Source organism: Haliaeetus albicilla, chromosome 12 (assembly GCF_947461875.1).
Source record: "Haliaeetus albicilla chromosome 12, bHalAlb1.1, whole genome shotgun sequence".
NCBI classification, from domain to species: domain Eukaryota; kingdom Metazoa; phylum Chordata; class Aves; order Accipitriformes; family Accipitridae; genus Haliaeetus; species Haliaeetus albicilla.
Window position 1 is genome coordinate 34,124,204 of NC_091494.1, and position 14,705 is coordinate 34,138,908.

At 45.1% G+C, this 14,705-nt stretch overlaps 1 long non-coding RNA gene across 1 annotated transcript in view; it reads left to right on the top strand.

Moving 5' to 3' along the window:
* The window catches only part of LOC138688144 (uncharacterized), a 111,960-nt gene extending 100,874 nt beyond the window's left edge, over positions 1 to 11,086 (top strand). The window contains exon 3 of the long non-coding RNA XR_011327196.1: positions 10,905 to 11,086. This is a non-coding gene — a long non-coding RNA (uncharacterized lncRNA). The remainder of the gene's footprint in view (positions 1 to 10,904) is intronic.
* Positions 11,087 to 14,705: the final 3,619 nt, after the last annotated feature.

A 14,705-nucleotide genomic window follows, 5' to 3' on the forward strand; every position in this document is an offset into this window, starting at 1 on the left:
CCTCCTGGCTGCTCCCTGACAGTCCTAACGCTTGTGTTAGGAGGGCAAGCGCAAAGGCAAGCAACAGCCCTGCACGTGTCAAAAGCTAATCAACAAGTGTTACATGAGTGATTTCTTCTTGAGTGCTTCTGCCGTTGAATTTTGGAATGGAAGAGGATGTCGGAACCTGTGCCTCTAAGGGCTGAGTATCCTAATCAATGGGTGGCCACAATGCTTAGGATATCACAGCAGAATCTCATTTGGATACAGGCACAGAAGAAAAAAACCCTTTGCAAGAGCTCTTCAAGCATTGAGAATGTGCTGAACTTCCTGGGAAAGGCTCTTTCGAAGGAGAGTGCCCGTAGGAAGGTGAGACATCACAGATCCAGCTCGACTCCAAGCTGGGAAATTTTTAATTTTGTTCCTGTTAGACCCTAATACTTCATTCTAATGAAGTATACCCTAATATTTCATTGTAAACATCAACTTCCAGGAAAAAAAAATCCAAGCAAATGGTCTAGCTAAGTAAAGCCCCAGTCATGGAGGTATTTAGGTGCACATTCATCTTAAGGTCCATAATAACCCTTTTAAACTTATGAGACAAGTCATGCTTCAGGTCGTAGCAAGATTCAGGCTTTTCTTTTGAATCATTCTTCCAGTTTGCTATGAAATTAAAGAAATCTCATGAGAGATTGTTTTTAGGAGATAGCCAGCTAATCTGAGAATGATTTGAATATAATCTATACAATTACTGTAATTTCAGAAAGTTTATTTGAAAGAAGCCACTGGACTACAGCTTCCCGTCACCTTAATTAATAGTTAAATATATTGTTGCATGTGTGTGCACAACTGTTCTTGATACTTGCAAGAAACATCCCTGTGTGGCACTGCTAGAGATGGCAGCTCTGCCTTGATGCCTTCTTGACAAAAGAAGCTGCTTTTTCTTGTGGAGACAATAGTCCAAACTACCCTTTCCAGGAGAAAGTCATGGCATAATCAACTACAGATATGGGAAGGGAAAGGCAGTGATTTTTGTAAGACATCGGGGTGGGGTCTCTGGGCCCTGCGACTTACTTTGCCACTGGGTAACTGTTCCTCCATCGTTCTGCTGTTTGATCTCACCTCTCCTCAGCTTATTCATCTGCAAGATTCACTTAATTATATTAGTCAACTTCACGGAGATGTCTTGAAGCTTAATTAAGGTCTGGAAAGCCCGTCAAGAGCCGCTGGCAGAATGCTCTGAAGAAGCGGTTGATATGAGACATGGACATGAGGAAGGAAAATAGATCACGATGGGTTTGGGCATACAGAATAGAGTAGAACGGAGCTATCGATTCACTGTGACTGTCACGGACTGCGTTTTCAGGGTACTGCCATGAACTGTGGGGAAATCCCAAGCGTGCTGATGAGTTACCAGCATAAACATTCATTTTCCTGTTTTATGGTATGTAAGCGTGTATTACCCTCATTTCTGTTTCCATATAGCTAATTTTGAGAGGGGAACGTATACACCAGCAAAGCGCGTGGAAATGCAACGAACACAGCTTTGTTTTTTCCTGACTCTTAGCAAAATCGGCCCATGTGTGAAAGTTGGTCTGGGCACCTGTGGCCGGTTGCTGTCAGCTCTCGTTTCACCCCTGGGAGGATTTTTGCCTGACGCACCCCAAGGGGTGAATTGACATTCATCGCTCCTCCAGGGGAAGAAACATATGGAGGCTCCACCGGGACAAACTCCGTGATCTGAATTGCCAATCAGTGCGTGTCTGAGCCTCAGCTGGGAAAACCTTGCCGCTAACAAGCCTTCATGCTCCCCCAGTTCTTGTTGCAATCTGTCAGCTGCTAAGTACGGTTTCAGCAGCGCTTGAGCCGGTGAGCAACCTACGGCACCAGCTTATTACAGAGAGGTGGTAGCCTCTGCATATTTTAAGTGCAGACAGTTCCCATTATAAAGAACTACTAGGTCTTCCTTATAACTTGATAAAACTGGATGGCCTTAAAAATGAAATATTTAGTTGGAAAGTAAGAGAGAAGGCTTTCTGCTTAGCTTGAGGAAAATTTCTCAGATAGTTGCATTTAGGGCATTTAAATGTATCACTCTCTTGAAGCTCTGAATTTTGTCTATTTGTTTATGCTCCTTTTGCTGGGAAATGGCATGCTATTGTTTCCTTCTAGTTTCCACAGAGCTTGAAATTGCTGGCTATGCAGGAAGAAATTAGTTTGTAATTAAAGCCAAGTTAATAACAATTCCCATGGAGTCTACTTGGTCCTATTGCTTGGAGCGAGACACTTTGCCTTCGCCGTTGCTGTGAGCGTGGTCAGGCACTGCTGCCCAGCCGGCGGGCGTACGGGCAGGGAGATGTCGGAGGGGTGGTTATCACGCCGCGGTAACCGCTCGGCACACGTGCAGGCAGGACTTAATGTCTTTCAAGCCCTTATGCCCCACCAATTAGAGATGATGGCATTATATCAAAACAAGATGACAAGTAATGGAGCAGTTTTCAACCTGCAGCCAGCAGATTATTTTTGAGAGGTTCAGAAAAAGTAACGGAGGAAAGAAAGCTTTAGGCTTAAACTTGCCATGTGCAAGTCTGTGTCTTTACCAGAGATTTTTGGGTTTGGTTTTTTTTTTATGGGAAGTTAAAATTGGAAAATACTTGCAAATTCATTGATTGCAACATGCTGCCTTGCTGGTGTGGACAGAGGTTGTGTGCCACTGATGTCTGCCACCATGACAGGGACTGAGGGGCTGTGATCCCTGTGGTGCAGATGTTGCATGTGCTGTGCATTGCCTCTTGCGTTGCCCTGTCTCTGAGACTCCGTATGGCCCCATGTGCCATACATCTGTGTGTACCACAGTACACGGAGGAGCCCGTACGCGGGGTACGCTGTACACTGCATCCCTACAGCAGTTCCATCGTGTGTCCCACTGGATCAGAAAGGGCTGAGCTGCCTCAACTGCAGCAGCAGGGAGTTAGCCAGCTCCTGCCTCTGAGATTTTGGGCTCCATAGTCCAAAATGGAAGATGGTGAGAAGGTGATGCAAGAAGGTGATTGCCTGAGACAGTATGCTGTCATTGCCTGTGTCAGAAATTAAATTCAAGACTCTCAGCTCGTCCCATAGTGTCCAAGGGGCAGGGCTCTCTGTGTGCAATCAAACTCCTTGAGCTAGTTAACTGCTGTTTGAAGGAATACGAGTGGAATGGGGGTTTGGATTTGTATAGTCGGAGACACCCTGAGCACTTCCTAAAGGGAGTGCCTTGAATTTTCAGTGTGACTTGATCACATTTTTGAGGCCGATTTTAATTCCCCTTTTACACTTAAAAATCTTTGTGCTTTCAGATGTTGAGAATGAAGTCATGAGGGCAGCTGGAAGGTTTTCTGAATGTTTTGACTGAGCACCTTGTTTCTCAAGGGAACAAGCCTTATACAGGCATGTTTCTCATGCATGCCTGCCTGTTTCTCGTACAAACTTCAAAATCTGTTGGCCATTTCCTAGGCAACTTGGCACTTAGGTGATGGACATCAAATATACAAATTCCCTGTGTAGAGGTGACCAGCAAACTGCCTTCCCTGTGTGCAGATACCATGGGCACAGTTTAAGTACCTGAGTTTAATGGGGGGAAGGAAGAGGGGTGTATGTGTCTAGTCTGAGGTCTGGATGACAAAAACCAAAAAGTTAAAAATCTCATCGGAAATCCCACTTTCACAAGTGACCTCAGTACTTGGCCAGAATCGCATGGGGCTTGGTTCCAGCTCTGATGTAAGCATTTAATCTCATCCTGGAATTGGCGTATATTAGGCACATGAAGTAGCATTACACACTTGCATGCTTTTGCATATCAGGGCCTGAAAGCTCGCGTCTAAGTGATGTTTAGTTTCCCGAGCGTCTAAGTCACTCTTTGAGAATGGGATGTGGGCTTATAAATCTGAATATAAATTATGATACTGAAGGCTTTCCCCCAGCTCCTGCCATACCCTAAAGGCACCCAGCTCCACAGATGTCTTTGTCTTAAAGCTTCCCAGAGCTGCCTGCCCAGCTGTGCTGAAGGGCTGGTTGTTACCAGGAGCAAAGCATCCCTGCTAGCACCCAGAGCATGGGGATCTCCATACCAGGTGTGAAGATGTTCCACTGGAGAGCTTTTCCTTTTTTACAGAATCATGAAACAGCTGAGGTTTGAAGGGACCTCTGGAGGTCACTGGTCTTGTCATTCTGACCTGGCATAGCTTTGTTCTTCATTTGGAGGAACAGAGTGTTTGCCCACCCCAGAAGAGCTTGCAGCCAGCCTGTGGAGATGGGTTTGACCCACCCTTGAGCTGGATCTCTGCCTGGATGAGCCCTCAGAGCATCAAAAGAGGCTCTGGGCTGGGCTGCAAAACAAAACCAGATTGCTCTGGTTGCTCTGTTCTGTGGAAGGAAAGGCACAGGGCTGTGTCACCACCATCTATTCCCTTTAACAGCCTGGTTGCCATACCTGAAGGATTCTCTGCCAACATGGGGAGAAAGACCAAAAGACACTGGGCAGAAATTAAAACTTGGGAAATTCCCCAAATGGTTAAAATAAACTCCCTGACAAAAAAAAAAAAAAGTGAATCGCCTTTTGAAAGGTTGCAATTACGCTGGATAGGATCCATCTCACCTGACTTGCGAGATGGTGCCTGGGTCTCGGCATCCACACTGAACACTCAGACCTCATTTACCGTCAATGGAGAGAAATGGGCACCTCCAGCAGGCAATTGCTCTCATCTTGAGGTGGTTGCCTAAAACAGGTCAGACAAATCACTCCAATTTCTCTCCACTTATGCATTTAAGAGACTAACGCAAGTATAGACACTTGCCTTGTGGACCTCTGACATCAGGTGAGATGAATCCTTCCTGAAGTGACAACAAATCCTGTCCTCTCAAAGCAAGGAAGGGATGACGGGGGACGTCCCAAATCCAGCACTGAAGGCGTAATGAGTCAATCTGTAGGAAAAAGTGAATATTTCACTGGAACACATCAGCCTTAGCTCTGACTACTTGGAGGATTTGGGAACATTTGAAAGGGTGATTAGGATTAATCCATTTACCTGAGTAAGTCACTTTGAGAGCCTTAGCTGTAAAACAATATTATTTATCAGCATCCTCCTGCGATGATGTGGTGTTCTGTGAGTTCTGAAAAAGGAGATTTTCCTCTGAAACAGCCTCTTCACACTTTCCCTGAGTGAAGTATTTTGCTACTCAGATTTGTGATTTAATAATCATAAATAATAGAGCCCTTAGTGCTATATTTTTAAATGACTGAATGGTGAGAATCTACTTTAAGAAATTGTATGAATGCCTATCACTTGTGTGCATATAAATGTATTCAATTAGCACTCAAATCTTGAGTTATCTCCTGATGGAAGGCAAAACCTTTTGAATTCAGTCCCATGCAAGAAATACTGTGTCATTTAACTCACAAAAGGATGCCATGCACTTAACAGATAATGACTGAAGAGGATTTTGCTGTATTGCCTGCTCAGCTGCTTGTGAGGACAAAGAAAATAATTCCACTTTTAGGATCCTATGGGGTAATGAGGAAACCCTCTCTGCGCTGATCTCAAATAACACTGAGTAGGGGAAAGGAAATAGCCCAATAGGCTAAACTGGCTGCAATTTCATTGTCATGGTCTTCCATGTACTTTCCATGTTTTGTCTGTGATGCTAAGCCAGTGGCTAACCTGTCTCTGAACCTGCCACCAGCACACAGAGATTACTCACCCTGGATACTGCACTTCAGCAAATGCAGAATTAGCCCTGGCTAAGTAATCTTGTTAGCGTGATTCAGTGTTAAATGGATCTCGATTAAATGGGCCTTTATATTGTCCCAGCTGGAGATGATAAGCCTCCACAAGGAAATGGCAGGAGACCGAAGGAAATTGCTTTACTTCAGACTGGGACATTTAACCCCATAAAACACTTTCTGCTCCCCCTCTGCCTTTACTTCTTCTCCCTTGCATGGCACCATTTACTTTCGCCCTTGGTGGCTGTAGGGGGCAGGAGGGACCCAGGGCAAGGGCTGGAGCATCTCTCCGTGCCACCCATTTGCCAGGATGAGAGCTGGGTGATGGAGATGCATGTGCAAGAGCAGGATGGTTCTGATGGGCAAGGTGGTGATGGTGGTCTCCCTCTGTGGTTCTTTCATGAGACTAGTAATTCCTTCGTTAGCACAGCGGTTTTTTGCAAACTCTCACTTTAGATGTTGGTGCTGGGGTGCCTGAGCATCCAAGGGTCGGCACAACTAGTGCCGCCAATAGTTTATTAAGCACCAAACACCACCAGGGGAGAATCTTCAGTCTCATCTTAAAAGAAATAGATTGCTTGCTTAAATGTGCCACTGGGACTTCTTGGGAATGGCTTGGGGTTTATCTGTGTGAGATAGAAATCAGCACGATGCATTGGTGTATCAGAACCTGACACTTCATTTCTCCTCGCTATTAGATTTGGCAGCGTGTGCACAGTCTGGGTAAGAGGGAAGTGGCATTAAAATCCCCAAGGGACTTCAAATGCAGAGTCACACCATGGGGCACTGGTGTGACAGGGATGGAGCGCTGGGATTCTGCAGTACCAAAGTTTCCTTCGCTAAGTGGGAACCAGCTTTGCCCTCCGAGGGCTCCTGCTGGTCCGAAGCAAGGACTAGGCGAGATGCTGTGTTGCAGGTGAAAGCAGGCAAGATGAGAAGGAAAACAAATTCCGATAAAGCACCTCATCTATGGCCCGTGCTAATGGTCATTATTAGTCACAGGCTTCCTAGGACAGACAACAAGTAGACATCAAACTGTCTTACCCCCACATCAGCATATGCTCTCCTCCTGCTTCTGCTCTTGTCCTGCTCCGTATTATCTAATAAATTTTCTCTATCCATGTCTGACGTAACTTCAAAATATGGATTATCTCCACAGAGTCAGAGACCCTAACAGGACACATGGAAAATCTCTGCTCTGTAGCAAGTCAGATGGTCTGATATCTTTTTTCCAGATCTTTGACAGAAATATGGTAAACATGCAATTACTTGAATTTTTCCATAAATTTTGCATTTGAGGTGGATTTACATGCTTGTGATACTTTCCAGACATGAATCCCAGCCCTGCAAAAGCAGCCAGTTTGAGAATGGCTGCAGACGGGCAAGAAATGATATAATCTATTAGAGATTTCCTTCATTATCCCTCTAATCAAGGGTTCTATCAGTCTCCTTTGATGCACTGCTGGAAAAAAAGATCTTCAAGTAAACTGATGCTGGAGATAATTAATTAACTTGCCATCCTCCTGCCTTACAGACAGAGACAGTATAAGAAAGAAGAAGTGTCCTTTGCAATTACTGATCTGCGGTTTTCCATCCTAGTGCTGACAGCTTGTAGGACATGAAGTGGGAAAGCATTTTACCAAACTTTCAGGCTTTGGCCATCAATTCCTTCACTCGAGAATATTTTCTCCTGCTTGTATTTCTCATGCTGTTGGATAACACTCCTGATGGTGAAAAATGGATTTAATACTTGAACAGTTATAGTTGTATGTAGTCTAGCCTGGTAATATTATCTTCTCTATGCTTTCCTTACAGCAAATACCCTCACCTCTGCTATCCTCAGATTATTGTACATGAAATCCACTTTTATTAAGATAGAATAGAAAATTGAGACTAAGAACTGGGTGAGTGGAATAGTATTGATGATGCAGGCTGCTATAGGCATTCCCCAAAAGTTTTCGTAGGAGCTTGGCAGTAGGAGTGGGGAAAAATTTCTGTCCTGGGAACCCAGTTTTTTCATGTGAACTTCTCTTTTCAAATATCTGTGGAATCTCAAGTCCTGTAAAGACATGGTTTCCCTTTCTAATGATTTAAAGAATAAGATTTAAGTTTCTCTGTCATCTCAGACCAAACGTGGGATAGCAGGAGGAGGTCTGCAATCCAGTTTACCAACCTCAGATGACTTCTTTTACAAATTATGTCCTTTTTGCTTAGGATTTCCTGTGTTTCCCGCTCTTTGAATCCTTGAAATAACTTTCCTAACTCTAAACTAGTTTAACTCTCCTTAAATTTCACATTTTTGATACTGCCTGAGCAGCTAGATGGGAGAGTGTGGCTGAGTGGGCAGACTGACAGTTTTAAACACGGTGCCACTTGACACTGCTCAGAGCTGATCCAAAACACCATCAGCAAAACACTGACAACAGCCTTTTTCCAGTGGAAATTTCCCCAGTGATATCAGGTGGTAAAGCAGAGGGAAGAAGTACATAAAATAGGCAAGACTGAGTTTAGAAATTTTTCTAGCAAGATCAGGGATTTTGCTCATTGTCAGTAGCCATCAGCGTGTACGTGCAGGGTAGATTTACGACAAAGCAAAACTTCTTTAATTTGGTTCAGGTTTGGTCACCAGAGGCTTGTATGTAAATCAATTAATACTCGTAGGAGATATTAAAGACTAAAGAAGCCAGGGATGGTATTGCTAATGCAGCAGAAACTTGTACTTTTCTTTCTGGAAAAACACCGTTTTCATTGCGATGCAGCAGTGTGACAGCCCGAGCCTTCTCGTGTAAACACTTAACAAAAAAGGAAGACCAAGAAGTGCCAGCATGCATCACACCACATTGCTCATTCATGTTTTTTAACGCATCTCTTCCTCTTCCATGTTGTGATGGGCACTGTAAGCTCCTGGAGAGGTAGCACAGTGCTGCAGACGGTAAATAACATTGAATGGTATCATAGTGCTTCACTTCCAACACTGAGGGATCTTCTCTTGTCCTCCAGAGTGGATGAAAAACTTTAACTTGTGGATGTGTCCTCCCAGTGCTTTATCTGCATTTTTCAAAGTTATTACTAAATTAATGGTTTTGTGAATTGTTTGTAGCCTTAGCTGGCTCCTGACGAGGTTAGGGCGAGGGTTGGACACTCCGAAAGCCAAGCTGTGCTGGCAGGCTTTCAAGGACCTGCAGACACCTTGCGTGGGGTTATTTCTGGGTGGAAAAAGTGCAGTTCCTCAGAACCACACTGCCAGGGGAGGCAACCGCACAACCCTGTTCAAAACCCCTCTCCCACCAAATGCTCACTAACATTTACTTGTTTGAAAACAACTCTGCCAAGGTCAAGGAATGAATCAATACAGGAGCAAATGTTTGAAGAATATTTTTGAGTGATTTGCTTAACTAGGCAGATTTCTTACCATCTACCCGTGGTTTTAGAGCAGTTACAGTGGGTGCTGTTGCAGAACAATCTCAGTAGTTGTCTATGGTCAGCAGCAGACGAGTCAGCTCTCAGTAGCTGAAGATTGGTGTGGTTTGCTCGTTGGAAAGTCCTCTTCCATGGGCACACCGTATATCAGCTCTTGTCACTGATCTACCTCCCCAGTGCTGCTGGGTGACAGCTGTCTGGAAACGAGGACCAAAGGGGACAGATGCTTTTTGGTAAAAGTGGTCACCTTCAGAAAATCAGAAAATCTCCCCCTTATTGACTGTCTTTCTGGGAAAATAGGGAATATTTTCATCTTCAAGGTGTCTGCTTGCAACCTTTAACAATTTGAAATTGCCAGTTATAAAAGGAACTCTCATGCAAACAATAAATCCTCGTTTTGGCCTATAAGTACTGAAAAGCTCCTAATGAATGTCCTTTCTCACACACTCCTTGTACACAGAACACTTTAAAAAAAAAAAAATCTGCTAATTAATTTTAAGCCTCTTTGTGGCAAAGCCTAAGAACTGGATTTACCAAGAGACCAGGGGGTCCATCTGGTGCAAGAAGCTCGCTCCCATGCCAAGGTATTTGTTTCATGGAGGGCTTTAGGCATAGATATTTCTCATTGGCAGCAGTGTCAGTTGTACTAACCACTGGCCTATTTCTCAATGTGTTGAGGGGATGGTGAAAAGAGTCCTCAGCCAGAAGCTGGAGTGGCTTTTCCTGGACTGCTCCCATGTGTGGGATGTGCACAATGGCTTCTTCCCACAGGATCACTCCCAAATAATGGGAACAAATCTGATGGTAGTGCTAGGTTTTAGAAGTGGGGCAAATAAAGCATAGCATGAGCCCAATGAAGCTTTTGCAAGTTTTATTGTCCAGGTTCCCTAGAAACTCCTTTAAGTAAAGACAATTAGGTGCAGCATCGCTTTATATCACTGTAAACTCTACTAAGTAGGTCTGCACTGCGCAGACGTTCACTAGAAGTCTCTGTGGCTGAGGGGACATACAAGCAGGCTCCTAACACCCCTGCCCTTCCCCAGCCAAACCAAGTTTGGCCAGGAATTGCAGAAGCTTGATAACGAAACTCACAGTTTTTATACTGCGACAAATTTAGACATAGGAACTTCATGGCGACAAAGGAGATGGATTCAGGTCACTCTGCTCCTAAAGCAAAGGCACTTATTTTTCAAACTAAAGGAAATTCAGTCAAGCAAAATATCATCTACAATGCACAAGGCAAGGCTTGCCCATGGCAGAGTGCAGCGGCACACATGTGCTTTTTGCATGTCCCCTTTTGCAAAAGCTGTTCTGTCTTTCATCATCTTGATCACCGTTCCTCACACAGTTTCTAACTCTCATCCATCTTTTTTGAGGAGCACATTATATCCATGTTAATGAAAATTTGCTTGAATTCACCAAAAGATTTGGATTGACTTTGGGTTGGAGAGAGGCAGGGAAAGCAATAACGCCAACAAAGAGTCCTACTCATTTTATTAATCTGTTCCTCTGTCCTAATTAGCAATATGCTTGCTCATGGAGAGAGAAGAGTTTGATGAATGGAAAAAGAAAATAAACTGGGTGGAGAGAATTATGCAAGTTTTTAAGTGTGTGTCACATGCAATGCAGAGTAATGAAAGTAAACACAAAATGCATCTTTTCTCCCCATGTAGAAGTGTCCCATCCTTTCTAACAGAATTGCCGTTTGACAAGCATTTGTTCTTTGTTTTTTTCTGTCTTTCAGCAAAAGATAAACCATCAGATAAGCCCTCACCAGAAAACAGCCTTTGAAGGAGTCAAGAGCAGGTAGGGATTTTGCTTCAGACCATATCCATGAGAAATATTTGCTTGTGTGTTTGATGATGAGCTGTGCAACCGTGCCAGACCTGATTGGGAGGAGATGGGCTGGCCTGGCATGGTCATTGCTCCACCAGAACCAAGCGCAAAGCAGACCTCTCAGCCTACCCCAATGCTGGCATGAGGTCTCATGCATGGGGCTGGCTGAGGGCTAGCAGAGAAGCTTGCATGCACATATCCGAGTGATTCGGGTCATATCTGAGTGACGACCTGTGACCAGTTCAGCACCGTGCTGCCCACCTGGCATACGAGGTGGTGGTGAGACCAGGGCAGCGTGTGACCTCCAGTGCTGGTCACAAGACTGACACAAGAGAGGTGGAGATATAAATAGAGTTGAACTGAGCTACTGAGATTTCCTTTTCCTACCCTTTTTGCGTGTTTTTAATGAACATACTGCGCAGGGAAATACACTCCATCCCACATTTGTGTGCATAAAAAATAATGCAGCTGTAAACAATGTAGTATTATCTGCTTCCACGTGGTCACCTTGAAGGGTTAAGCTTAAACACCTGGATTGGGAGAAATCAGATGTTGTGCCATATGCCCTTCAAATGGTTATTTCAAAAGTTTGCAATCTCGACAAGGCTTTCTTGCAAAGACAATATGAAACAATTTTCATTACGTGCCCAAAACAGCCTGTAGAAGCATTGAAATTGTTAAAAATCTAGACATGCTGCTAAAATTCAGCTGATTATGCTATATTTTGTTTGAATTTTTAATTCCTCTCCTGCTATCTTTCCTTGGTTAGTGGTCAAGTCTAACTTTACATTAAAGCTCAGCCCTGTGAGACACAGCTTGTGGCTGATTGCATCTGATGGGGGAGAAAAGGGCTTTTACTGGAATCTTGCTTTTAATTTTTGTGCATAAATTAGGACAAATTAAGGCTGTGTGGGCCATGCAGCTGGTCATGGCTTGACCATGACGTGATGCCGAGTGAGCACCACACCAATAGTGCTGAGTGGCGATAAAGGGCCCGGTGGCTTGGCTGGCAAACCATACCCATATGAACTGAGGACATCTTTTGGGAAAAGCTGTGGTAGTTCACAGTGGACATGGAAATAGGCTAAAAAGACCAGAGTCATTGGTTGCCTGGATTTCAGAGGTGGTTAATACTTCACTGCCTGAGCTTTTCTTTCTAAAACAAAGTTATGACAACAAAAATCAGTCGTATACTGGGCTTGCATAATGCAGATGCTAACTTGCTCTACCCATATTCCAAGTCATCCAGAAATGATGCAAACATGCTTTGGGCAATGCTGAGCTAATCAGCTGGTGGAAAGACAAAGTATTTTATCTTCAGTTAGGTGCCAGGTTATCACGTCCTTGCTTCTTCAGGATGTGGGGAAAGCAAGCACATGTCTGCCTGTGAAGTGCTTTGCCGGCAGTCCTGGGGTGACGGATGGGGGATTGGTGGCTCTGCAGAGCAAACAAGGCTGCAGGTCCATCTTGGGGAGCACAGCTGGAGAGCAACAACTTGCCCCTTCCTCTGAACATCATGAGCTGTATTCCTCTGGGTTTTGAGTCAGAAATCTTGCTGTGCTGGACTGGATTGCTCTGTTGGATTTTCATGTCCGTGCATTACTGAAGACATAATCCTGTGTTTCGTTAGCTGGAGGCTTGTTCAGTAACCTGCCATCGGTAAGGGCTGAAGTTGTGCTCTTCTCAGTGAGACGTACCTATGAGTGCCAGCCCCTGGCTGAAGGGCAGACTGCTTGCCAATGTGTTTGCATTTACACGTGTGTGCCGTTGCTTGGCAGATTGAGTGGTAGGTGCAGTTGTAGTCACTCGATATAACTGAAAGGAAAGGCAGGTTCCTCTTTCTTAATATAATCCTAGGAGCTTTGTGCTTCTAGGCACCCTCTTGATTACAGGAGCTGATATTGGGGCTGCCAGAGCTGAAGCCTGGGGGAGCAGCGCAGACCTTTCTGAAGGGCTGGGTGGCACAAGGGGCACTTGCACAGACAGTGTCATTTTGGAGCATGTTTTGAGGCGTGCATTTATGTATTGTTGTCGGGGCAGAATTGGCAACAGGTCATTTGAGGGTAGCTGTCCACAGGGATAGCCAGATTGCCTTGGCTGTCTTTAAAGGGTTTATCCCAAGAGGCAGCTGTCCCATTTGCAATCCAGTCAACAGCCAGGTAGGATCCCATATTCCCCTGCCATACCCAGGCACTCACTGGCCCTGACCCAAAGCCTGCTGAAATGTTTGCATCGGCTATCGGGGATGTCGCTGGGTTTCGGACAGGCCAGTGCTCGGCTCTGCTCGGTGTCCACCCACCTCCTCCCCACCCAGGCAGGAGCCAGGAGCAGGGTGTGAATCTCCAGATTTCCTTCCAGGAGGGCAGGGCTGAGCTCTCGAGAGGTCTTCCTCCTGTAACAGATTAGAATATGCTGAACTGTGAAGACTTGTCTTAATTAATGCTTTAAATAAGGTTACAGCTAGAGCTAGGGAAATAATCAATAGTGAATCATCCACTCGGCAAATTCAGCTCTTTTCTGTGGGTGAATTATCTGTAAACAGCTTGCAGTTTTCTCCATTCATTCATTATTTAGAATTATTTCCCAAATAATTCCTTCAAATTGCTTTTGGTCCGCAGCTTGTTTGCAAGCAACATGTTGAAAGCATCTGATACTCGCTAGTCAAGCTGTGATCATTAGTTTTTTGTGGGACGAGCAGGTTATATGGCCTCCTGCTGGGTCCCCAAGTGGAGCAGCCCGGCTCTTATCGTCCTCTTTAATGAATTCAAAATAGCTTTGGGCGAATGTTCCCCGCTCCTCATGCAGCATCCCTGCTCGCTGCCAACAGCCTCGTTAGTTAAGTCCTTCACTGGGAGACTCGTCAGGGTGTAAGGGCTGCAGCACAGATTTGGACTCCATCTCTTCTGGGTTTTTCCTGAACTGGTCCCCATGTGCTCCATTGGCTTTATCAGTAGCAAGAGCTTTAAAATAAGCAAGTCTTAGTGGCCGCTGGTGTTTTCACTGTAATGAGCCTGCTTGGGCCACCCGCGAGACAGCGATGAAAATGCCAGAGGCTGTCTGGCACCCTGTTCAGCCCAGCCTTGCGCTTACAGCCCCAGTTAAACCTTGCCAGTGCCCAAGTCCGCCGTGGACTGGTCTCTGCAGCCGAAGACCAACCCTCATTTACACGTGTCACTGTGTCCAAAGTGGCTGCAACCCTGGAAGAAAATCACCAGTAATTCCAGGGCTCTCACCATGTCCCTGGCTTGCAATGTGCCTTCCCCTGTTATAATCACTGCACCATCGCAGCTCCAACAAGGCTGTGGCAGTTTTGATGATTAAAAGGATTTCTGCTTGATAAGAACTGGAGTGAAACTCATTTCAGGTAGCAGCCAAGCAGCTGCTGGATGGTACACAGTTTCATTTACTGCTGACATGAACTGGATTGTTTTAAGCAGAGGACATAAATAGGCTCTGACATAAATCAAAGAAAACACCAGCTGCGGGTCAGGCACACTCTGGGGATTCGCTTCTGTGTATCTGCTAAGAAACCAGACAGGAGGAGCCTGCTACTTTCCCAGATCGCTCAGGCAGGGTTTCTCTGGGCTGCAGTAGGAAGGATTGCCCTGCGCTGGGGGATTTTGACAGGTCCTTTTCCCTTCCAGCTTGATTATAGCCCCCTGTAAGGCAGATCTTAGGATGTGGCTGCAAAAGATGAGCACTGGCAATT